The 25237-nt window shown below is 38.2% G+C and overlaps 1 protein-coding gene across 1 annotated transcript in view; it reads left to right on the top strand.

Moving 5' to 3' along the window:
* Positions 1-19943, top strand: part of LOC124596941 (Down syndrome cell adhesion molecule-like protein Dscam2) — a 348091-nt gene extending 328148 nt beyond the window's left edge. The window contains exon 32 of the mRNA XM_047135906.1: positions 19584-19943. The gene's annotated coding sequence lies outside the window, so the exon portion shown is untranslated. The remainder of the gene's footprint in view (positions 1-19583) is intronic.
* Positions 19944-25237: the final 5294 nt, after the last annotated feature.

The following is a 25237-nucleotide window of genomic DNA, read 5'->3' as shown; positions in this document are numbered from 1 at the left end:
AAATTTTGGATTCACCTCATATGTACTTTTATTATAGTGGTAATTTTATAACGGTCATTATTACTTATGGTCCAATGAAAGTTTCCTCTTGTGTTTACTACAGAAGATAGCCAACAGTTCCTCAGCATTCATCATTGATGTGCAATATCTTGATGGATATGCATCAATGCCAGTACATGAAAATGATCATCTGCCATCTTACTCAAAAGTTACGTCTTTAGATGGCATAAGTTTGAGAAAGATCTTTCCACAGTGGCGGTTATTACTTGTTACAGAAAATGTGCACAACAACTGTCACATTTTTTATAGGTCTCTGCTGCAGACTTTTTAACATTTTCATCCATTTGCTACAAATTTATGTGGTTCAGCATTTTGCAAAACATGCTCTACATCTTATCACCAAAGATTTGCAACAACAATTTTCATATACACCTGATTCTTTGTAGCTAAGGCGTAGGGAGTCTTAGCGATATTTGATTTAGCAAATGTTCGAGAGAAGGTACGAACACTGACAGAGGGTAATATTCTACAGATTATGTCTGAAAATGGGGTCAGTTTGTATGATCAAAACATAGTTGTACATTGCTATATAAACAGAGTGCCATTTGTAAGCATCTGTGAAAGTTCTCCATTGATTAGTAACAGCATCTATTTGTTTATATATTCAATTAGCTTTCACTGACTTCTTCATTTGAGTATCAGTTGTATTGTTTTGATGAGTAAGTATTGAAGCAGCTCAGCTCATGGTGTGCACTGCCCTCTCTGCTACCCCGCTGCACAAAGTCAGGTGTAATATGTTTAATGTCTTTGCATATGTGTAGCATCACAGCTCTGACATGAATGTATAGATTTTTTATTTACTTGAAGGCTAAATTAATCAGAATTGCTTTGGCATATGTTTGACGAAAGTTTGTTTAGCCATTTAAAGGTAATCTGCTATATACAGCAAAGCATTTGCCAGCAGCGTATTTGGTATGTAATTTCATGTCATACTAAAATACAGACCTCAAAAATAACTACAAAAAATTCCTTGAGAACATGCATTTGTCTTTCATGGTTCACCCATATTCACCACTTTTGTGATGTCTTTCAGATCTGCTGCATCAGGTGCAATGGAAACACAAAAATGGTTATTGTGGGTGAATGGTAAAAGATAAGCATAAGCTCTCATAGACTTTTGTGTAGATCTTTGTGAGATCTACAGTTCCATACTTTTCAGTTTGACATAGCTTTTATTGCCTGCATGATGTATTGTAAAAGAGTACATTATCAACAAACTTTTTGCTGTCTTGATTCACTATTAACAACTATTATCACCTCTGCTACTGATTTATTTTTTTAAGTAGACTGTGATTGGCCTCAGGGTTCAAGTTATCTCCTTATCAAACTTCATCAAATTCAATTCAGTGGTTCAGATGTGAAAGTAGACTGACTGACAGACAATTTTACTTACACATTTATAATATTAGTACCTTATGCATCACTCATTGTGGCTTTTAACTAGAAGCGAAGTACCATATCTTGACTGAAATACTTCGGTTCTTGATAAAAACATCTCACAGGACATCAGGTACTATTTGCAAACAAGAGGGCTTTGGTGAAATGCCATGGGGAATAGAACAGCAAATGTACTGGCTGTAAGAAGTCTATGATGGAAAATCAAAACCTGAACCTTCAAATAAAGCTGCTTAAAGTAACTGGTGGGCATACTATTTCTTACTAACTAGGAAAAGAATCCAGAGAGATCAAATATTTACTGAAATATCTGAATATGTGAGCCTGAATACAGCCCAGTAAATACAAATTTTTCACACTCTACTAGCATAGCAAGTAAAACTATGCCATAGCTCATTTATCTGCTACAAAATCATGAAACAACAAATAATATTCATGTTTCATTGTACTTTTACCATACATGCTGACAATAAAGAAACAAGAAGTAATGAAGGCATAACACAAGAAGTCGTACTCATGTTCCATTAATTCCAGGCTTTCTGCATTTTTTAAGCTGACAATTACGTGCTGCCTGAGAGTAAAAATTGTGATTACACCAAGAGAGATTCTCTCTCTCTCTCTCTCTCTCTCTCTCTCTCTCTGTTTTGGACTGTTGGACTGCCTTGGTTGGGAGGGGGGGCATGTGCCCTGCCCTGCCCCCCCCTTCCCCTCCCCCCGTGAATCCACCCTTGTTCACAGTAATGCAATTTTTAGTGTCATAAGGCATATTTTTCATTCACTGTTTCCCTTCAGTTTAAGCTCATACACATTCACAGATATGCAGGTTTGTAAAACTTTTAGGAGGCAGTTTAGTAAAAGATTATACAGTGTTTTTGTTTATCAGGAAATCTTGTGAGTGCCATGGCTGGGCTACATATTCAGAAGTATGTCTTGAACAAATAAAATTAAAACTAAGTTTGGACTATATTAAAAGCATTATGCTACAGTGATTTATATTTGTCTTTAACCTTGTATGTCCTCTCATTGTCAGTTACAGTTGATCTTATTGTTTATTCTTACTATAGCTGACATATTTTGATCACTTAGAATTGCCTTCAGATCTAAGTACTCTGACATAAGGTTCTAAATAGACAAAATGCATTGCTTATGCAACTACTTAGATCTGAAGATGATTCTGCATGATCAAAACCAGTCATAAATTAAAAACGTGCAACTGGGGTTGAACAATAAATGAAAATTACCTTAAATTGTCTATTCATGTACACACAGCTTCTATCCATGCTTCCAAATCCAGCTGCTTCCATGAACTTTCAGTAGTTTTTAACGTAGTATGCACTCTCGTTATCAGTTGCAGTTGAGCTGATTGTTTATTCACTAACACATGGGCTCTATCCATGCCTCCAAACTCAGTTGATTTCATGGCTTTTCACTAGAGAGACCTTGCTGAGGTAGATGCTAAATATTGCACCTCATCCACAACATTTTTTTAAATACACTCCTGGAAATGGAAAAAAGAACACATTGACACCGGTGTGTCAGACCCACCATACTTGCTCCGGACACTGCGAGAGGGCTGTACAAGCAATGATCACACGCACGGCACAGCAGACACACCAGGAACCGCGGTGTTGGCCGTCGAATGGCGCTAGTTGCGCAGCATCTGTGCACCGCCGCCGTCAGTGTCAGCCAGTTTGCCGTGGCATACGGAGCTCCATCGCAGTCTTTAACACTGGTAGCATGCCGCGACAGCGTGGACGTGAACCGTATGTGCAGTTGACGGACTTTGAGCGAGGGCGTATAGTGGGCATGCGGGAGGCCAGGTGGACGTACCGCCGAATTGCTCAACACGCGGGGCGTGAGGTCTCCACAGTACATCGATGTTGTCGCCAGTGGTCGGCGGAAGGTGCACGTGCTCGTCGACCTGGGACCGGACCGCAGCGACGCACGGATGCACGCCAAGACCGTAGGATCCTACGCAGTGCCGTAGGGGACCGCACCGCCACTTCCCAGCAAATTAGGGACACTGTTGCTCCTGGGGTATCGGCGAGGACCATTCGCAACCGTCTCCATGAAGCTGGGCTACGGTCCCGCACACCGTTAGGCCGTCTTCCGCTCACGCCCCAACATCGTGCAGCCCGCCTCCAGTGGTGTTGCGACAGGCGTGAATGGAGGGACGAATGGAGACGTGTCGTCTTCAGCGATGAGAGTCGCTTCTGCCTTGGTGCCAATGATGGTCGTATGCGTGTTTGGCGCCGTGCAGGTGACCGCCACAATCAGGACTGCATACGACCGAGGCACACAGGGCCAACACCCGGCATCATGGTGTGGGGAGCGATCTCCTACACTAGCCGTACACCACTAGTGATCGTCGAGGGGACACTGAATAGTGCACGGTACATCCAAACCGTCATCGAACCCATCGTTCTACCATTCCTAGACCGGCAAGGGAACTTGCTGTTCCAACAGGACAATGCACGTCCGCATGTATCCCGTGCCACCCAACGTGCTCTAGAAGGTGTAAGTCAACTACCCTGGCCAGCAAGATCTCCGGATCTGTCCCCCATTGAGCATGTTTGGGACTGGATGAAGCGTCGTCTCACGCGGTCTGCACGTCCAGCACGAACGCTGGTCCAACTGAGGCGCCAGGTGGAAATGGAATGGCAAGCCGTTCCACAGGACTACATCCAGCATCTCTACGATCGTCTCCATGGGAGAATAGCAGCCTGCATTGCTGCGAAAGGTGGATATACACTGTACTAGTGCCGACATTGTGCATGCTCTGTTACCTGTGTCTATGTGCCTGTGGTTCTGTCAGTGTGATCATGTGATGTATCTGACCCCAGGAATGTGTCAATAAAGTTTCCCCTTCCTGGGACAATGAATTCACGGTGTTCTTATTTCAATTTCCAGGAGTGTAGTTGTTTTTACATGAACCTGTAGAATGTGTTAATCCAAGACTGAACTTCTAAATAACAACAAATGCCTTTTGGGAGGATGATACAGATTTTTGGAGAACATTCTCTCACAATCAGGTAAACAAATTTATAAGACAAAAGTAGAGTTGTTTGCCTGAAGGTAGAAGCATATCCTCCCAAAACCTCTGTTTTAAAGTGACCAGTAACAAATTCGCCTACTTTATTTCTTCATTGGTAGTCCTTGGTGTCAGTGTACTGCATTGTTATATGTTATACTGGCTGAAAAACGGGATTGGAAGTTCAACACTGACTACTGTAAATGATGTAGCTGACAGTTGCACAGTTGCGTTTCACAGTTCTTTACTTTCACTGTTCAAAAACCCCCTGTATTACACAGTTATATGGCCAGTGCACTACTGGTTAATGATAAGCCTCATTAATAGCTTGCATGCAAACATAAGCATACTGCTACAATAGTTTGCTCTTGGACATCTATGATCAGTAAATGTCTAACCACACAGTTCAGAGTTCTTGCAGAATAATAAGGTATGTGTGAAACTCTTTCTCAAATAAATTGAGCAGGCACTGTCATTGTTTTAATACATGGCATATTTGTGTTACACTAATAACACTGTTAAGTTAATGCATTACTGTTACCTTAACTGATACAGACTTCCCGTCTGAAAATCAGCCGTGGACTGACTGTCTCAGGACCAAAAATCAGGCCTTTATATATCCTCAGAATACTAGGTCTGAAACTAGACATTGTTTGATGCTTAATTCACAGAAGTTACAATTAAAACATAAATCATTCAATTAACTGAAAACATTGAAAAATTCCTCTTTTTTAACAGTTTCTCTGTCACAAAGATTAGGTCAAATTTTTTGTTTAAATAATGTAATTAACAGATACAATTATACATACAATAGTTTTGACAAACCTGTTAATTATTTTGGAATTAATTAAGGGTTGGCTTTGCTAATATGTTATCTAATGGAGCCAAATAAATACTTTAAGAATCCTAGTAGTTCTTCTTCCAAATGTTTATAATTAATACACAATTTATATTTGTTTATAAGTCAACAAAAGACTCTAAGTCACGAAACAATTACTGTTTTAACATATAACAAAAGATATTAACTAAGAATAGTCAAAATAAATTATGAAATTAATTACATACACAAAACTAAGCACAAAATTAGATCTGGGGCTATATTTCTTAAGACCGAGGGCCAACCTTTCTCTTTTTGTCTTAGATATAACGTTCTTTTTTCCCCAGTGGCAAGAATTGGTACTTTGGCCACTAGTACAACCCTCAGTAAGTGACGAATGTAAAGTGAATATATACGCTCTGAATTTAAATTTGTTTGCTCCATATTTTTGCCTGTATTACTTACTCAAATAATGAATTATTGAAGCATGCTTTGAGGATAACTGCTAAGCTTCAGTTTCTCACTGCCAGTCCGCTGCTTTCCTAACAGCACTTACACAAGGATAATACTAAAAGATTACACAGTCCATCCCCATAGCTGATTGGTCAACTGCTGTGTGAAGCCCCTGGGTTTGTTTCTTAGTACGACCACAAAATTTCCTGGTTAGGAGGACTGGAATTGGTTATTGTTAATTGGAATATCTTCTTGCAATGAGAATTCTGATTTGACTGCAGCCACCATACAGACGTGCACTCATCAAAGTAACATAGTATCAGTTCAACAGCAATAGGCAAATGCTTGCAGTGATCAGCATTTGTAAAAACAGTCTTGAGTATAATGAAAAAATGTAATTAAAAAAGAGTTTTAGTTCATTTTCACCTTTCACTCTTGGCCGTACTCCCACAGGTTTCATCATTTTTCCCACATAAATCACCAGGTCCATCCTACCTATGAGATTTTTTGTGTTTTACTTATTTTTACAAGTTTTCCCCTGTTATTTTACATATTTTTATGCTTTTTACCTCCACTATGAATCCTTGTTTCCTATCCCTAGTCCTAGCCAGAACCTATTCCCACATATTGTGCCTGCAATGTTTCCTAGTTCATGGAACAAAACAAAACAAACAAAAATCTGTGACACAGCTATGGGCACCAACATGGCACTATCCTATGTCAACATATTCGTGGGCCATCTAGTGTAATTCTTCCTAAACACCTGTAATCCAAAGCACTCAACTGGTTCTCAATCACTGATGATGTCTTCTTGATCTGGATTGAGGGTGAGTACAACCTATCCACATCCCTCCAGAACCTCAACACCTTCTACCCCATTCACTTCACCTGGTCCTCCACAACCCAACAAGCCACCTTACTTGATGTTGACCTCCACATTAAGGAAAGCTATATCAGTGCCTCCTTCCATATCAGACCTACTAACTGCCAGTAATGCCTGCACTTCGACAGCTGCCTCCCTTTCCCTACAAAGAATTTCCTTCCATACGGTAGCTGCCTGTGGTTATCACATATGCAGTGACAAGCAGTCTCTCTCCAGATATACCAACCATCTCCCAGATGCCTTCACAGGTCAAAATTATTCACCAAACCTTTTGTACAGAAACAGATCTCCCAGGCCTTGTCTCTACAGTCACCCATCACCTTCCACATACCCACCGTCTGACCACAAAGGAGCACTCCGCTTGTGACTCAGTATCATACAGGACCAGAAAAACTGAATCACATTCTCCATCAGGCTTTTGACTACCTCTCATCATGTCCAGAAATGAGTGATATCCCACCCACTATCATTCCTACCATTCCAACAGTTGTATTCCACCACCCTCCAAACCTATGCTGTATCCTTGTCCATCACTACTCCACATCTTATTTATTTTATTTTATTTTATTTTATGGCCCTAGTCCCTTGCACATGGCTCATATCCCTACAATAGGCCTAGGTGCAAGACTTGTTCAATACGTCTTCTCACCGTTACCTATTCCAGTACAGTCACAGGCATTTCCAAACCCATTGAAGGCAGTCATATGATGTACAAACCAAGCTGCAACCACTGTGCTGCTTTTTATGTGGTCATGGTAATTAACAAGATGTCTGTCCACATGAATGGCCACTGAAAAACTGTGGAAAGAGACAGCAGGATCACCCAGTTGCTGAACATGCTGTCCAATACATTGTGCATTAGAAAGTGCAACAGATCTACTAAAGAGATTGCTGACACTATGCTTGTCCGTCCTCCTTGTGGTGTGGGATCTTTACCAGATATGACTGACAGAGTACATTGAGAAAATTCAAAGAAGGGCAGCTTGTTTTGTATTATTGCGAAATTGGGGAGAGACTGTCACTGAAATGATGCAGGATTTGTTGTGATTATCATTAAATAAAGGTGTTTTTCGTTGTGGCGGAACCTTCTCATGAAATTTAAATCACCAAATTACTCCTCCGAATGCAAAAATATTTTTTTGATGCCGACCTACGTAGGGAGAAATGATCATCATAATAAAATAAGGGAATTAGAGCTCAGTTGGAAAGATATAGGTGTTCATTTTTTCTGTGTGTTGTATGAGATTGGAATAATAGAGGACTATTGTGAAGAAAGTTAGATGAACCCTCTGCCAGACACTTGTAGTCTTACCCTCCCACACATAACCATTAAATTTCTCTTTGTCTCTTCATTATCTTCAAAAGCTTCAAGATGTGTAGCATATACGAAAGAAAAACGTTTTACTTATCTTCATTTTCTGTTCTTGTTGGCTCCAAGTCTTGTGTCTAGGGGTACATTCATGTGGCTGAAATCGTTACTTACTGGGTTCCAGATGACTAAATAACTGGTGAAGTACTATCTGTTGCTATGATTTTCTTTTATTTCATCCCATCCTTCTATATCACACTGACTTTACAATTTTCATTTTCATAAAACCATGAATTATATTGTTACAGACGAAATTAAAAACACGAGTTTCCATCAGTGCCATGCCTACTACTAGTTCCATTCTGCAGTACTCAAAATATTCCAAAGAGTTTACAAAGCAAAAGAGTTTACAAAGCAAAAGAGTTTACAAAGCAAAAGAGTTTACAAAGCAAAAGAGTTTACAAAGCAAAAGAGTTTACAAAGCAAAAGAGTTTACAAACTTTATTGACAAAAGAAGAATCATCACCAAGATATAACATTATTTTATAAATGAACCCAGAAATAAATTTAATAATTAGCATTGGATTGTGCAATTAGTAGTATGAATTTTAAGTATACTAGAAATTTCATAATTTCAAATATTTTTAAAAGAAAAGTAATTTTAACTGTATGTACAGAGTAATAACAAATTAATTTCTTTTTATACATATTAGCCTGAAATAAAATACATTGTGACAAATTCATATGAAATTCTTTTAGTTAAACAGCTGAGATCTGGTCCTTGCTGTTGGTCAACAGTTCACCCTCTTTCAAGTAAGTCATGCAAGAATCGATAGCATAAATGGTATTGGTGGTTATATTAGAAAAGGGTGTCCCATTACACATTTCAATGTGATTTGCAGAGTATCAATGTGCTTCTCTTCCATGACTGTTACACAGCATGTGACATATGGATCCTTGCAACTGATTCCAGCTTCCCTGAATTGCACAAGTGAGTACTCTCCCAGCAATATATTCTATATCCCCGTCCTCAACTTACCTATCCCCTTTACACGCACACACACACTCTCACTCTCTCTCTCTCTCTCTCTCTCTCTCTCTCTCTCTCTACGTGCGAAGTCTGCCATATTAAAATCGAGCAAACAGCTGCATCTGAAGCTAAAGGCGTACAGATTTCTACTAATTGGGCATTTCAACTGCTGGGCTTACTTACAAGTAAAAAGCTGTTTGATATACATTTAAAGTTAGAAATATATATAATGAGCAATAGTAAGAGAAAATACCACATAGGAAAGTAATGAACATTTCCTTCAAAGCAGCTGACCGCAGTACATGAGAAAATTGAATTTTCTGATTTTCATGCTGTAAGCAATAAAAATTCATTAAACTGTAAAAAAGTACTGTATTTAAGTGAAACAAACCAACATCAACCCCTTCAGTTAGTTTTTTTTGGTTGATTTCTTTCATATCTTATAGTTTCAAACCACAGTACAACGATGAAGTGTGTGTTTTTTCAATAGTACTGTGCGCATAAAATTTGAAGCATTTGCGGTGAAAAATATAGTTGCTGGTTACTTTATGTTTGGTTCATTTTAGGTGATTCATTGCTGTGTACTAAATGGATCTAACCCATTGAAATTGTTTTTCAAGTTGGAAGAAAAGTCATGTCTCACTTCGGTATGGAGAAAATAGAAGTTAAATTATTCTATTTGAGTGCACTGCCTAAGCACGTCACATACGGTACTGTAGCCTGCAGCTCTTTTGTGAACAATTTACACATGTAGACACACATTTCTCAGATTAGTAACAGCAATTTACTGTTATATTTGTACTTACTGCTAGAAGAAAATTGGGATGAAGAAGAAGAAATTCCGTACCAACACTTACATAATGGAAAAGCTGAAACATATTCATAGTTAGGGGAAAGCTTGACAAAAGTTTCTTAGAGACAGGTATCAATAATCATTTATTAAATGAGTATGATTTGTATTACATAACATGTTACAGTGAACTTACAGGTCTGGGCCTAGTTGAAAACATTTGTATAAAATAAATTTTAACGCAGCCTAAAGTCTTCATTTAAAGTAACACCTGTGTGTTACTTTCAGGTTGAAAATGTGAGTGATAATTTGAGCACTGGTAAAAACACTGAAACTCCTGCAGAGCATTCCAGAACAATTGTTTCTGTTGGAAGTGAAGTCGATCTATCCATTCAAAGTCGCAGAAAAGAAAAATGAAGAAGTGAAATAAAATTGCTGGAATAAAAAATTGATATTACAAAACAATGTGCTTCACAAGATTTGGTACAAAGGTCATCTGATAATTAAGTTAGATTGATCCACTTCAATTTTACTAATATTTAATAAAATCACAACCCATTTTGGGATTTTAAAATCTTGTCTTTAGTTTTAGGTCAGTTTGATTATTTGGCTCTCCCTTTTTTGTTTTTTCTTGTTCTGCCAACATGCAATGATTAGAGCTTTTGTGCTGACTGGTCTGACTGCATGTTATGTGGTACTGAAAACAATAAGTAAGTCACCTTGTTTTGGTAGTCTGCTCTTTTGGCTCTTCCACGTATTTTGCACTATATTTCCTTCCTCCTCTGCTTAGTATGTTAGTTTCATACACCTGAAGATGGGATTTTAAAATACCAAAATCAGCCATGGTTTGGATAAATATTAATACAACTGAAGTGGATCTCTCTAATGTAGCTTCATTGTCATCTGAAGCTAAAAGCAGTGGAAGTTTCCAACATGCACAAGTGAACGGTGTTGAATTTAAAAACTCGTGTGATAAGTTTTAACTAAAGATTTTTTCAGAACTTGCTTCATCAGCATTTCTTTTTGTAAAAGTTTTCATTTAGTTGTTTGGATTACTTCTGTTTTGTAGGAATGTCCATTTTGAACTGTAGCAGTAACCAGTCATCATTTTGCATGTACTTGGTTTTTATTTGGCATCAAACCCAATCAATAAAAATCAATACAGTCCCCCTATGCTTTCATTCCTGTACACTCTCCATCCTATGACTATGCCTTCCCCTACCCCACCCTATTGTTCCCCTGCCTCCCCTCCCCACCTCATGCTGCATCCTTTACCTCCACCACTGGATTGCTGCTCTTGTCAGGCACAGTTATGACTCAGTCCTCCCACTGTGGCCAGAGAATTTACAATGACGGCTTTTGCAAAAATAGAAAGAAAGGAATCAGTTTTTAATATTGTAATCCTTCTTTAAATAATTATTGACCTGAACATCTGTCTTGATTATTTCTTGCAGCTATTTAGTATTACTGGTAAATGGAGTTGCTTAAATCATAAAATACTGACTGACTCTGCCAGAGGCTATACTATGAGAAAAATTGACAAAGTATTACGACGACTTTAAAATGACTAATTATGAGTGCATGTTAAATAATTTTCCCAGTTAAGACTCCAAATATTTAGTATCTCCTTTTAATTACAGACTAAAGACAACTGCAACAGATCACACAATCTCTCTTCAAAATTATTCTTCCCAGTATAAAATATATAAATATAATAACTGCTGCTTGGTTCTCAATAAATAAATCCTTAAGTTTACTCACCAATATCTTATTAAATGGCAATGAGTAGAACACATTACCATTTCAGAAGCAGCTCTGGGAAGATTACAATGAATCACCCTCCTGTAACAGTACCTTTTTTTTATAGAGATAACTGATACCATGTATACTATCAATTCTTGAATAGGTTAAAATTATCTCAGCTGTTTCATTAAAAGAATTCATATGATTTTGTATATGCTGTATTATATTTCAAGCTAAAATCTATAAAAAAAGAAATTAATTTGTTACAATTGATATGTACTGCAATTAAAATTACTCTTCTTTTAAAAATATTTTAAATTGCGAAATTTCTGGCATACTTAAAATTCATGCTATTAATTGCACAATCTAATGCTAATTATTAAATTTATTTCTAGATTGATTTACAAAATAATGATATATTTTAGCAAAGATTCTTCTTTGTTAAAGAAAGTTTATAAACTTTTCTGCTTTGTAAACTCTTTCAAAATTGTGATTATGCCCGAATGTAATGGGTGGTGGGCATACCTCTGATGGAAGTAGATGTTTTCTAAGTTAGTCAACAACTATGTAATTATTTGTTTTCTTGAATGTGGAAAATGTAAAAACTGTATGATGCTGAAAGATGTGAGAAAGAATAAAATTCAAGAATAACACAGGCAAATCTTCATCAGTTATTTAGTCATCAAGAACCTACAAAATCGAAATTTCAGCTGCAAGAATGTACCCCTGCACAAGACTTAGAGCCAACAACAACAACAACAACAACAACAACAAGATAATGGAGATGAGTAAAAAAGTTTTTCTTTTGTAGATCTTACACCTCTTGAAGCTTTCTAAACTTTTTGCGGAGACATAGAATTTTAATAGTGAAGTGTGGGAGGATAAGATTACAAGATGATGAAAGAAGTGATATGAAATTAAGCTTCCTACTCAACATTCAAATTTTAATTTTCAATTGCAATGAAGGCTTTCACAATACAAGCCATGTATATTAGATTACTTTTTATGTTGCTATTATCTGGTAAATGTGAGTGTGCTTATACATTAGTAATTGTACTCATGGCATGTTGGAAAAGGCGATCTAGCATGGTGGCTGTCAGGTAACTTGTAGTCTTACCCTCCCTCATTTCATAATAAATCCATTTAATAAGCTTTGAGATGAGTAAGATTTACAATAAACTTTTTACTTACAGTATTTTCTTTCCTCATAGCTGACTCTAGTTCTTCACATCTGGGGGTTGATTCTTGAGGCTGAAATTTTTGGCTTTATAGATTTTGAGTGTTCCAGTTGGTGTAATAACTACTGAAGAATTGCCTGTTTTTATCTGGATTTTTATTTTTTCACATTTTTCTACCTCACATTGTCTTTGCAATTTTCATTTCATTATAAAAAATTACATTCTTATTAAATTTATTTTAAAAACTTTTTCAAACCTTTCATATGTTTCCACTGACTTAAATTTAAATTTACCCAAGGCAGAGCTTCGCCTTCAAGACATCTTTTAACAACTTTAATCTTTTGATTGTCACTCATGCCCAACACAGAACTATCTCTACAATAGTGCAGAAAATCCACTGGATGTAAATTGTCTGATGGAAACTTCTGATTTAGGAATGTTGGATCACTCAATACCATTGTTTAAATACAGATCTTTGTGAATGTGATCTTTTTGTACTGCTGAAATTTTTTAATCTAAAACATTTACATTAGTTGGCACATTGTTTTCAACATTTAAATTTTTTTTATTTTAACTACTAAAGTTCTGTTCCTTTTTTTTTCATCAACTTTTTCATTCACACTTTTTAATCCCACTCACAACCCATTTTTTAGCACTGAAACATGATTACTAAGTTGGTCTATTTGGTATTGTACCCTGTCCCTTTAATGTTGTTTTCAGTTCTTATTTGAGTTAACTGACCACTAACTGCACTAAATTTGCTGTTGCCATCAGTCTTCATTTCCTCTAGTTTTCCCAAAATCAACTGCAAAATATCAGGTTTTGCTGTTTCTGTGCTGACTACAATTTCAATTTCACTTGGTTCCAACATGTCTTGTCTTGGTCCTACAGCTTTCACTTCTACATCACTACTACCCTCACCTCTATTCATTTTGTTAACAATCACTTGAGTCCACAAACAAATTAATTTCACAAATAATTTGTACTTATTCGAACAGTCCACGGATGTACTGCTGGTCCATAGTGTCCAAAGGGAGCAATATTTTAGCGATCAGACATGTCGCCATCATCAGGTGCGCTGATGAACTGAGCTCCTGAGGGCAGACACCCGTCCTAAATTCCCCTTTCCTCGTGAGGCGTTCTCTCCACGGGCCTCGCCCGTGGCCGCGTGCCGGCGGTCGCTGAGAGGCTCGCGTCGGCGTCGGTGTAACTGCCTCATCCACCCTGGTCACTCGTTCATTTTCTTTGCCGAGCCTCTTTTTAATTAGACTCAATGCTGATTCTCATGCCTCGCTGAGGTTATAGCTACAACCTCTGTTGATGAATCCGTCCCTGGTATAAATTTCGATAGCCTCTCTAACAATGTTGTCCTAGTATTTAGATGTCTGTAGTGCATTTCGTGATTTTTGGACAAACAGTTCTCTGCGACTGCCGACTTGTTGAGGTTCATAAGTCATGTGTGCCTCTGATGTTCTTGGCAAAGATCTTCGATGGTGCGCACTGTCTGTCCAATGTAAGTCTTCCCACACTCACAGGCAATCTGGTATATGCCAGCCTTCTGCAAACCGAGATTGTCTTTGACACTTTCCAATAATGCTTGTGTTTTATTGGGTGGGCAAAAGACAGTTCCTACTCAGTGTTTCCTCAATATTCGTCGTATTTTCCCCGATATGCACCAGTGTATGGTATATAGGCGGTGGCTATCTCTTCCTCCATGACTTCGTCCATCTCCACATGCTGTACTGTAGAGGTGGGGCGGAGAGCGCATTTAATCTGCCATTCCGAGTACCCGTTTTTCCTAAATACAATTTTGAGGTGTTCCAGCTCATGGAGCAGACTCTCTGCATCCGAGATGGTGTGTACCCTGTGCACCAGTGTTTTTAGTACCCCATTCCTCTGTGAAGGGTGGTGGCAGCTATTTGCATGCAAATACAGGTCAGTGTGTGTTTTCTTCCTGTACACCCCATCCAAATGGAAACCTACTTGTTTTCTACATTATGTTGATGACACTTTTGTGATATGGCCCCATGGAAGGGACAAGCTCCTAGACTTCCTTACACACCTGAACTCCATACATCCGAACATCAAATTCACTATGGAGACTGAAGCAGAAGGAAGTTTACCATTCCTGATTGTCATGGTCAAAAGAAGAGTGGATGGCACCCTGGGCCATGGGGTATATATGAAGAAAACGCACACCTACCTGTATTTGCATGCAAATAGCTGCCACCACCCTTTGCAGAGGAATGGGGTACTAAAAACACCGGTGCACAGGGTGCACACCAACTCAGATGCAGAGAGTCTACCTCATGAGCTGGAACACCTCAAAACTGTGGAATGGCGGATCAGACGCACTCTCCGCCCCACCTCTACACTACAGCATGTGGAGATGGATGAAGTAACGGAGGAAGAGATAGCCTCCGTCTATATACCATATACTTGTAATCTTACCCTCCCTCATTTCATAATAAATTCATTTAACAAGCTTTGAGAGGAGTAAGATTTACATTAAACTTTTTACTTATCTTTTTTTCTGGTTGTTGGCTCTAGTTCTTCACGTCTAGGGGTTGATTCTTGAGGCTGAAATTTTTGACTTTATAGAAGTTCATGGTTCCTGTTGGTGTAATAACTACCAAAGAAATGCCTGTTTTTATCTTGATTTTTATTTTTTCTCATTTTTCTACCTCACACTGTCTTTGCAATTTCCATTTCATTATCAAAAATTACATTGTTATTGCCAAGCATAAAAACACATCCAGTCATATCAGAGGCATGCCCACTACAAATCCATTCTGCAGTACTAACTATATTCCAAAGAGTTTGAGTTTACAAATTTTGTTGACAAATTAAGAATCTTCACCAAGTTATATCATTATTTTATAAATGACTCCAGAAATAAATTTAATAAATATTATCACATTGCACAATCAATGATATGAATTTTAAATGTCCCAAATATTTCATAATTTTAAATGTTTCTAAAAGAAGAGTAATTTTAACTGTACATATAGAGCTAGTACATATTACTCACCCCTCTCCCTTCCAGACATTCTGCCACAGTTGTTCTCTGCAGAGCTTACAAATGCCTCTTCAAATTTACCCCATTCCTTTTCCAGACTTCCACATTCAGTGCTTGGGATTTTAAACTTAAGTAACTCAGTTAACTTTTCTTGTACCTTCCTGTCTTTTAGTTTTTGCACTTTTATTTTCGTCTCCCTTTTTGCCTTTATTCCTTCTATTTTATCGATCCTCATCTTTGCCACCACTACTTGATAGTCTCCATTGAAAGCTTCTTCTGGGAGTGTAGTTACATCTATCAACAGTCCATGATTTTGCTTTCCTACCAGAAAGAAGTCAATGGCCATCTTTGTCCGTCTATCTCACTACCCATATCTTGTTATCTTTGGCTATTTTTCTTCCTGAACCATGTGTTGCCCACAGTCAAACCACTTATTTTACGAAAATGAATCCATTTCTCTAATTTCTTGTTTTTTCCACCATGTCCATATGGGCCAATTAACTCTTCCTTCCCTAGACTTTCCTTTCCCACCTGTGTATTCAAGTCATCTGTCACTATTACTTCGACATCCATAATTTCATTCCCTGATTTCACTAGGAATTCCTTGATGTTGTCCTCTTTATTTCTTGTCTGTAGCATGTATACTTGGATAAATTCACTCACTTGATTACTTGTCCTCAGCCAAAACTTCATCATTCTGTCATGTGTGTGTTCTACTGCTTCCATCTATTCTTCAAGGATTGGTTTTATGATTATATCCACTATATTTTTGTTCTCTTGTCCACCATTCCAATAAAGTGTGTGTTTCGTTTCCTCAATTTATCCTAACTCTACCCTTCCACCTGACTTCTCTAAATCACAACCTTCCTACATTTTCTGTCTTCACAAAGTCAATCAGCTCTTCTGCCTTCACAGTCAGGGTCATCACATTAATGATATCCACCTTCAATGTATCAGTGACTAGTTGCCCAATTCTCACATTTCTCACAGCACGTTTCCTGCAGGGTACACTCTAAACTTATCCAAGGGTTTTGAAGTACCATTCCAAGTATAGGCTACTACTACAATGATGTTGACTCTTCCAAAGACTAAGAAAAGTATTGAGTGTAAGTATATATTAAATAATTTTTCCACTTGTGACGTAATTAAGATTCTGGACACCTATTATCTACTTTCAATCACAGACATAAAATATCCCTAGGTTTGTGCATCTAAAATTGTTTAAATCAAAGCTTAGTTCATTGACCACATTTATATTTAAAGACAGTTGCCACAGATCACACAAAATCCCTGTTCAAAATTATTATTTCAAGTATAAAAGATATAAATGTAATAATTACTGCTCAGTTCTGAATAAATAAATCCTTAAGTTTGCTCACTTTAGGTCTGTTCCAATTGGCCAACTACTGCCTACAAGGCAGTATGAGGATCAACATGTCACCAATAACCCCCCCCCCCCCCCCCCAAGGTGTTACTGACAGTAGGTGAACCTTTATGCTGGCACTGCTTCTTTATCCATGCAGCTCCTTATTCGGTCATGAGGCTAACCCCATTCCAGATAAATCTGAGGAGCTATGTTGAATCAAACCTGTGTCTTTCTGCACTGAAGGCACTGACTATTACCATTTGGCTATGCAGGCACTCACCAATATCTTACAATATGTCTAAGAGCAGAACACATTACCACTTCAGGACAAGCCATAGGAAGAAGATGAAATTAAGAAATGTGTAACTAAGCTTCCTCCTCTAAATACAAGTTTTTCATTGTTAATTGTAGTAATGGCTTTCATGATACAAAAAAACAATACATGATATTTGCAGGAGATTCTCTTTTTATTTTGGTATTCTATTATAAATATACATGTACTTATACATTAGTAATTTCACCTCATGGTTGCTCTTAGAAGAAATTTATCCTGGTTGCTGTTAGGCATTCTCAAGTAAAACACAAAATTAGCAGCACAGAGAAGTATATTCATTGAGATGAGTATGGACCATAGTACCAAGAAAAATAAAACAATTTCTTCTTGTCACCTAAGGCATAAATGGCTGACGATAAGTAAAGTCCTGAGTGTACATCTATGAGATGCTTACAATGTAGTGTTTGTGGTGAGTGATAAATACTTATCAAAGCGTTTCTGTCATATCTTTGACAGAAAGATTTTAGCGAAGATCTTCGAAAAAGTTAGAGTGAGGGCCTTTGTTTACATGTTCCTTTGCTTACTTCAGTGCATTTAAGCTATAAAATGACAAAGTACATTTGGTGCATGGTAAACCACCACAGTGACCATTGTAGAATCTGAAGAATACAAAGTTCTACATAACACAAAACATACTGACTACAAAAACTGTAATAAGCAGCTGGAATCTTACAAAGAAACAGCATCAGCAGTGAGCTGCATTCAAAGTTGGTGTACTGTTGATACAGTAAAGCGTACTTATAAAAAGAAAGGATGTGGGAGGAGATGGAGGTGTGAAAAGCTAAGTGTGTATAAAGTGTACATAACTGAAATTGATACATTTATTTATACTCTAATTAACCTAACTTAACCTGCACAAATACTCATTAGGTTATTTACATATAGGTTCAGATGTTTCTGGAATATGGTACACTATGGGGTTCGAGTACTGTATTGAAAGCTGGAGTAGCTTTCACCTATTGCTAAAAATCTTAACTTAGACGTGAGATGATCTTTAGCAGAAATAGCAGTCATGATTTTAATTTAATGAAACACTGCACCAGTTACATACTTTTTCATGATTTGTACACTGTTCTGCAAGAATTTATTCTATGATCAAGTACAAATATTTACACAGCTATTTTATGTGATGTTTCAGAAAATTGGACAAAAGAAATCTGTCTGTCTGTAGTAAATCATAAAAACACAACAGCAACAACACAGCATATAACACACATACAAAGACCACAAAAAGTATCTATGTGAATATTTCCTTTTGATAATCAGAATAAATTCCAAAAAGAACATCATATTAAGCATGGAAAAATACATGACTAGTGCAGTGTTTCATTATTTAAATTATGAATGACACAGTTGTAGGCTTTCCAAAAACTTTGATTATGGTGAATGAAATTAAGGAATAGTATTTCATAAATGAAAATCATGTATGCAAATATGAGGGGCACATTTCATGAAGGCAAAGTTCCAGTTTCAAACAATTTTTTATGGTCTTTACATCCTCACACTGCACCTCAGGAAGCAAATTTTGTGAACACTTTAAACTTCTCCTCTTGCTATACACAGTTTCACCCACAATCACTTCCATTTCTCTTTCTGTTCAAGCAATTTGCTCACCACCAATGTATGCTGCTGTTAACTGTTTGGCATCCATTCCCAACCAACTATGATGATGAATTTTACAATCATGTAATAGCTCCAATGAAGTAGTTTGGTCAAAGAAGTTTGACAAAATCTTTGACAAAGCAAGCATTTGTGCCAGCCGGCTGCTAACACTACATTGCTGACATCACAGACATGCGCGCAGGCCTGTATTTATGTTAGATCTGGTTTCCTGTCTAAGTAAAGTAATAAAATTTCTGACAGGTATCCAGTCAAATATACTGGCCAGCACTCAAAATAAAATGGAAAGTGCAATGTAATGAACCATGATAAATGAAAAGGCAATAGAAATTATTAAAAATATTCCCAGTTATGTTGAAAAATGTTTCTCCTCCCATTACATCATTTAAAATTATAATTTTTAGACCTACTCTCCTCAGAGATATGTGCAGTACTATCCATTTCATTCTGTAAAAAACTTAGCATTATCATAATTTTTCAGTGTTCTGTTAACAAATCAGAGTATCATTACTTTATTAATAGATACTATATTGAACACTTTTTTCTTTGTTTCAGATTTCTTCAGCAGAAAGAACAGGAGCGGATGCAACATACAATTCATGTTTGATCCTGAAAGGTGAAAGAAACTGACAAGACATTCACATTTTTCTGCAATGTGTGTTTGATATAAATGGAATGTGTTTCATACCGAACAACTGTAGGTTTTCACCTGAGCTTACATTGACCAATGAACCTTTTTAATGGTGTCTCGTATGAAATCATTTATTTACTAAGAGACATTTTGACATCGCTGTTTTTGGTGTATTGTATTGTACTGTGACATGGAATGGTGAACTTTTTCTCAGGTGTATTATCTCTATTTGACACAGAGTCATGAAGCTATTTTGTCACATTGTGATCTCGTGACTCTGATACCACAAGGGAAAAATTGTCCTTTTTATTCAAAGAATGGGAGAGAATAATTTCAGACAGCTACAGTATATAATTTTATGTTAATTTTGTCATATTTTCTTCAAGACTGACATAATTTTCAGAGTGAAATAAAATACAATGATGTGTTCAACTACACAATTTTTAAAAAATAAATGTTAATCAAAAATATATACTGTATTTTCTGCTTCTTATATTACATTTTATGTACATTTGTGATAGGTGACTGAAGAACTTTAAGATGCTCCTGGGAGCACAGGAAATTAAAACAGTAGCCAGGCACATTTATTTACTAGATTTAATTTTGTGAAACAGAATGATTACCAGTTCCATACTTCAAAGAATCATCATCAGTAAGAGTATATTTTGTACAATGTCTTCTATATTTGAAGGCAATTAACATGCCAGGAGTAAACAGAAAGAGAAGGACAGACAATCATTCACCAGCAGATGAATAAGGAATGGCACAAAGGTACACTAAAAATACGCCATCAGTTTCTTACAAATCACTTGTGTGACCCATGTTAGAAACAAGGAGAAAGTAGAGTTAAAGATGACCTACAAAGGTGAAGTATCTAGTAAGATAGTAAAACTCTATCAAAACATGGCTGTGAATGTTGCATTTTTCACATTATACAAGTTAGGCACCTGGTTATGGAATGCTGTAAAGAGAATAAATGATCATTATTTTCAACAAACACATGTGTACAGTGTAAAATGCAGGATGTGCTGAAATTTCCAAACAGGAAGCAGCTATTGAATATGCTACAAAAAGCACACAGTGTGTACCAAAACTAAAAAATCTACATATGCCGTCCACCTTATAAACCTAGGCCACAACACCAGAGGCATAGAGAACAGTTTAAAAGTTCTGCAAAGAATAGGAAAAAGTTAATGTTTGTTATCAAAAATAGAAAACCTCAATCAGTACTCAATGAACAGGGCAAGTGCAAAATTAGTGACTTTTAATCCATCATTTCAGCATGTATTGCATTTAAAAACATCACATAAGTAGCCCATAAGATTTAACAATATAAACTCTAAAAAATCTCTGTGACCAGTTGTAAGCTTTGTGCTAAATCAATTTCTTGTAGAATTTGAATATTATTAGTAACCTTAAATTTTGATTTTTTGTAGGAAACTTGATAATTGATGCTCGCCATCAGAAATGGGTTGTCAACAGATTGTATTGTGCAAGTGTCATTATTCACAATGTATTATAGCCTAGAATATCATTCAAGTGTGTGGGGCCCATACCAAATGAAATGAAACTGGGCTGACAGGGGATAATGAATGTATACAAAGAAGCACACCACAAACAGCCAACATGAGAGCAACACAAAAATGCTGAAAAACTTGACCTGGCAGATGCCTGAAAATAGGTATCAACTATCCAGCAAAATCCTTTTTATAAAGTTCCAGTAATCAGTATAATGTGAGGAATTTTGATAACACTGCAGCCCTATATGTATCACTCCCATAGAGACAGAAAAGACAAGATTAGAGAAACTACAGGCTACACAAAGGCATTTAAGCTGTTGATCTTCCTATGCTCCATACCCAGGAATGGGAAGAAATATGAATATGTGGTACAATGTGAAGCATTCTCTGCCATATATTTCAGTGATTTACAGGGTGTGGATATATGTTTAGATACAATAACACCAACAGTTAAATAATATGTCCAAGAATTAGGTTTAGTGTGACACCTTGGCAGGAGTGTCTTTGTTTGAGGCAACTACATGATGAAGCCATACATTCTAAAAATATTACTTTCAACAAAAGAATATAAAGCTACATGCTGTCACATGCGGGAAGACTAGTAGGAAAATGCAATTGGAATTTTGTCAGCATAGTTCAGAGTGTTCCAGTAAGTTATTTCTGTTAACTTTAATACATTGTGTGAAACTGTACTTGCATTTTATACTTACATAGTTTCTTGTCTGTAAAAACAGGAAACTATACTGCTCAAAGTGAAAATCTTGTTGTGGGGATGCAACACATGAAAATCTTTTAGTCACTCTCACAATTACTTGTGGCAAAGAGATGAAGTAGGGAAGAAGCATGACAAGTATTCATGAATTGCATGAATTGCTTAAATAATGGAGGAAAACTACCTTTGCAAGAAGGCAAAGTGAGAATGATTGCCCACTGAAAATATTCATCAATAATTCGTCATTTACAAACTCTGTACTTTTAGGAAATTATTAGCAGAGCAAACTGAAGAAGTTGCCTGGTTGAAAGAACCTGTGAGCTTACCATGCTAGTTCTCGCTACAGAAAAATTATGAATTCATTTTGCTGAGCAGTAACCTATTTTAAGGTTTAAAACTTATATAATGGCACTTCTTGTTGCAGTTTTACTTAATAAAAATGTATAAGACTAATAATAATAATAATAATAATAATGATTCTCAGAAAATACACTCCTGGAAATTGAAATAAGAACACCGTGAATTCATTGTCCCAGGAAGGGGAAACTTTATTGACACATTCCTGGGGTCAGATACATCACATGATCACACTGACAGAACCACAGGCACATAGACACAGGCAACAGAGCATGCACAATGTCGGCACTAGTACAGTGTATATCCACCTTTCGCAGCAATGCAGGCTGCTATTCTCCCATGGAGACGATCGTAGAGATGCTGGATGTAGTCCTGTGGAACGGCTTGCCATGCCATTTCCACCTGGCGCCTCAGTTGGACCAGCGTTCGTGCTGGACGTGCAGACCGCGTGAGACGACGCTTCATCCAGTCCCAAACATTGAGCAATGGGGGACAGATCCGGAGATCTTGCTGGCCAGGATAGTTGACTTACACCTTCTAGAGCACGTTGGGTGGCACGGGATACATGCGGACGTGCATTGTCCTGTTGGAACAGCAAGTTCCCTTGCCGGTCTAGGAATGGTAGAACAATGGGTTCGATGACGGTTTGGATGTACCGTGCACTATTCAGTGTCCCCTCGACGATCACCAGTGGTGTACGGCCAGTGTAGGAGATCGCTCCCCACACCAAGATGCCGGGTGTTGGCCCTGTGTGCCTCGGTCGTATGCAGTCCTGATTGTGGCGCTCACCTGCACGGCGCCAAACACGCATACGACCATCATTGGCACCAAGGCAGAAGCAACTCTCATCGCTGAAGACAACACGTCTCCATTCGTCCCTCCATTCACGCCTGTCGCGACACCACTGGAGGCGGGCTGCACGATGTTGGGGCGGGAGCGGAAGACGGCCTAACGGTGTGCGGGACCGTAGCCCAGCTTCATGGAGACGGTTGCGAATGGTCCTCGCCAATACCCCAGGAGCAACAGTGTCCCTAATTTGCTGGGAAGTGGCGGTGCGGTCCCCTACGGCACTGCGTAGGATCCTACGGTCTTGGCGTGCATCCGTGCGTCGCTGCGGTCCGGTCCCAGGTCGACGGGCACGTGCACCTTCCGCCGACCACTGGCGACAACATCGATGTACTGTGGAGACCTCACGCCCCACGTGTTGGGCAATTCGGCGGTACGTCCACCCGGCCTCCCGCATGCCCACTATACGCCCTCGCTCAAAGTCCGTCAACTGCACATACGGTTCACGTCCACGCTGTCGCGGCATGCTACCAGTGTTAAAGACTGCGATGGAGCTCCGTATGCCACGGCAAACTGGCTGACACTGACGGCGGCGGTGCACAAATGCTGCGCAGCTAGAGCCATTCGACGGCCAACACCGCGGTTCCTGGTGTGTCCGCTGTGCCGTGCGTGTGATCATTGCTTGTACAGCCCTCTCGCAGTGTCCGGAGCAAGTATGGTGGGTCTGACACACCGGTGTCAATGTGTTCTTTTTTCCATTTCCAGGAGTGTATACCTTTCTTGCTGTTCATGGACAATCTGAAGGTCTGTGTATATCTGAAACTGAAATCCAGTCTATGATGAATACAGTTCAATTCTTCATCAATGACATCAGCTTTCGTCTCAGACAAGTATACTGTACTGGTACTAAAGCAGGGCAAAATCTCAGAAAATGAAGGCATCAAGATGCCAAAATGTAAGAACAATCAAGTACCACTAGCCTGAGGCTTACAAGTCTATAAGCATTTTGCAGGTGGACAACATCAAGTATGTACATGAAACAAATGTGACCAGCAAGGAGTACATCCAAAGACTCAGAAAAATCTCAAAAAGTAAACTGAATGGTAGTAATACCATCAAGGCACTCTTACCTGGGCTGTACACTAGAGATGGGTCATCTGCAGTCTAACAGGTCCAAAGGAACGGTTCACCAAGATGAATGGAACGAGTGAGAAACGATTTCTAAGGAATGGTCTTTCATAGTTCACTTTGGTTGCAGCTTTCTACATATACTTTTCCAGCCTCAGTCCCGTCCCCATCTGTCTCAGTCTCGATCGCAGCTTTCTACTTATAGTTCCCAGAATGGGAAACAGTCAGTCTCATTCCTGAAAGGAATGTCAGCCGGTCTTGTTCCAGCCTTGGTCCCATTCCTGTCCATCTCGGTCTCGCCCAGCTGGACTCATCCTTCTTTGCATGGCCACTCATCGCAGTTCCACTGCCAACTGCTCATAGTTAGTTCAGTATCGAGTTGTTGTTGTTGTTGTTCATTTTGTTCGCTTCGCACACCCATTCTAGATCTGTTTCAAACCTTTTTGAGCTCTGAACTTCTGGTTATTCTCATATTCTATGCAATATCCATGACCGGTAATTAAAATGTATTTTATAATTATGTAAATTGCATAAAAATTACATGGTATGTAATATATACATCTTTTCAGATAACAAAACGGTGTATCAGCTCGCTTCACTATTTCAATAAACAGGAGAAGAAATACTTGTAAAAAGGCAAGATTTTTTGTTTAACACATGCAAAGGACATTCACACAGCACACACTAGTGGCCATTTTCCGTCTTTTTTTTTATCCGAGGTAAAAGAACATATTCATTGTTATGGAAGGCAGACCGACTTACAACTGAAAGAAGCCCACACTTCGTAATCGAGTGTATGGTGTCACATTTTTAAAGAGAATGATAACTCCTACAATATTATTTCAGTGGTACAGGGTGGCACATGAAAAATTGGCCCCAAGTACTAGACTGCTCATTGTCACTTACCAATTGTCATCTATTGTTTCAAAGTTGCTTGCATTAGCTTATTTGTTATTTCTTCACTGCGTAATTATTACATGTTTATCTATTCTGCTCATAGCAGTCAACAAATCGTGCATCATTAGTGAGCAGTCTGTACTTGGGGCTGGTTTTTTGTGTGCCACCTTATATTATT

The sequence above is a fragment of the Schistocerca americana genome, chromosome 1 (genome assembly GCF_021461395.2).
Source record: "Schistocerca americana isolate TAMUIC-IGC-003095 chromosome 1, iqSchAmer2.1, whole genome shotgun sequence".
Lineage (NCBI taxonomy): Eukaryota > Metazoa > Arthropoda > Insecta > Orthoptera > Acrididae > Schistocerca > Schistocerca americana.
The sequence above is the reverse complement of the archived record's forward strand: the minus strand, read 5'-3'. Positions and strand labels throughout refer to the sequence as shown.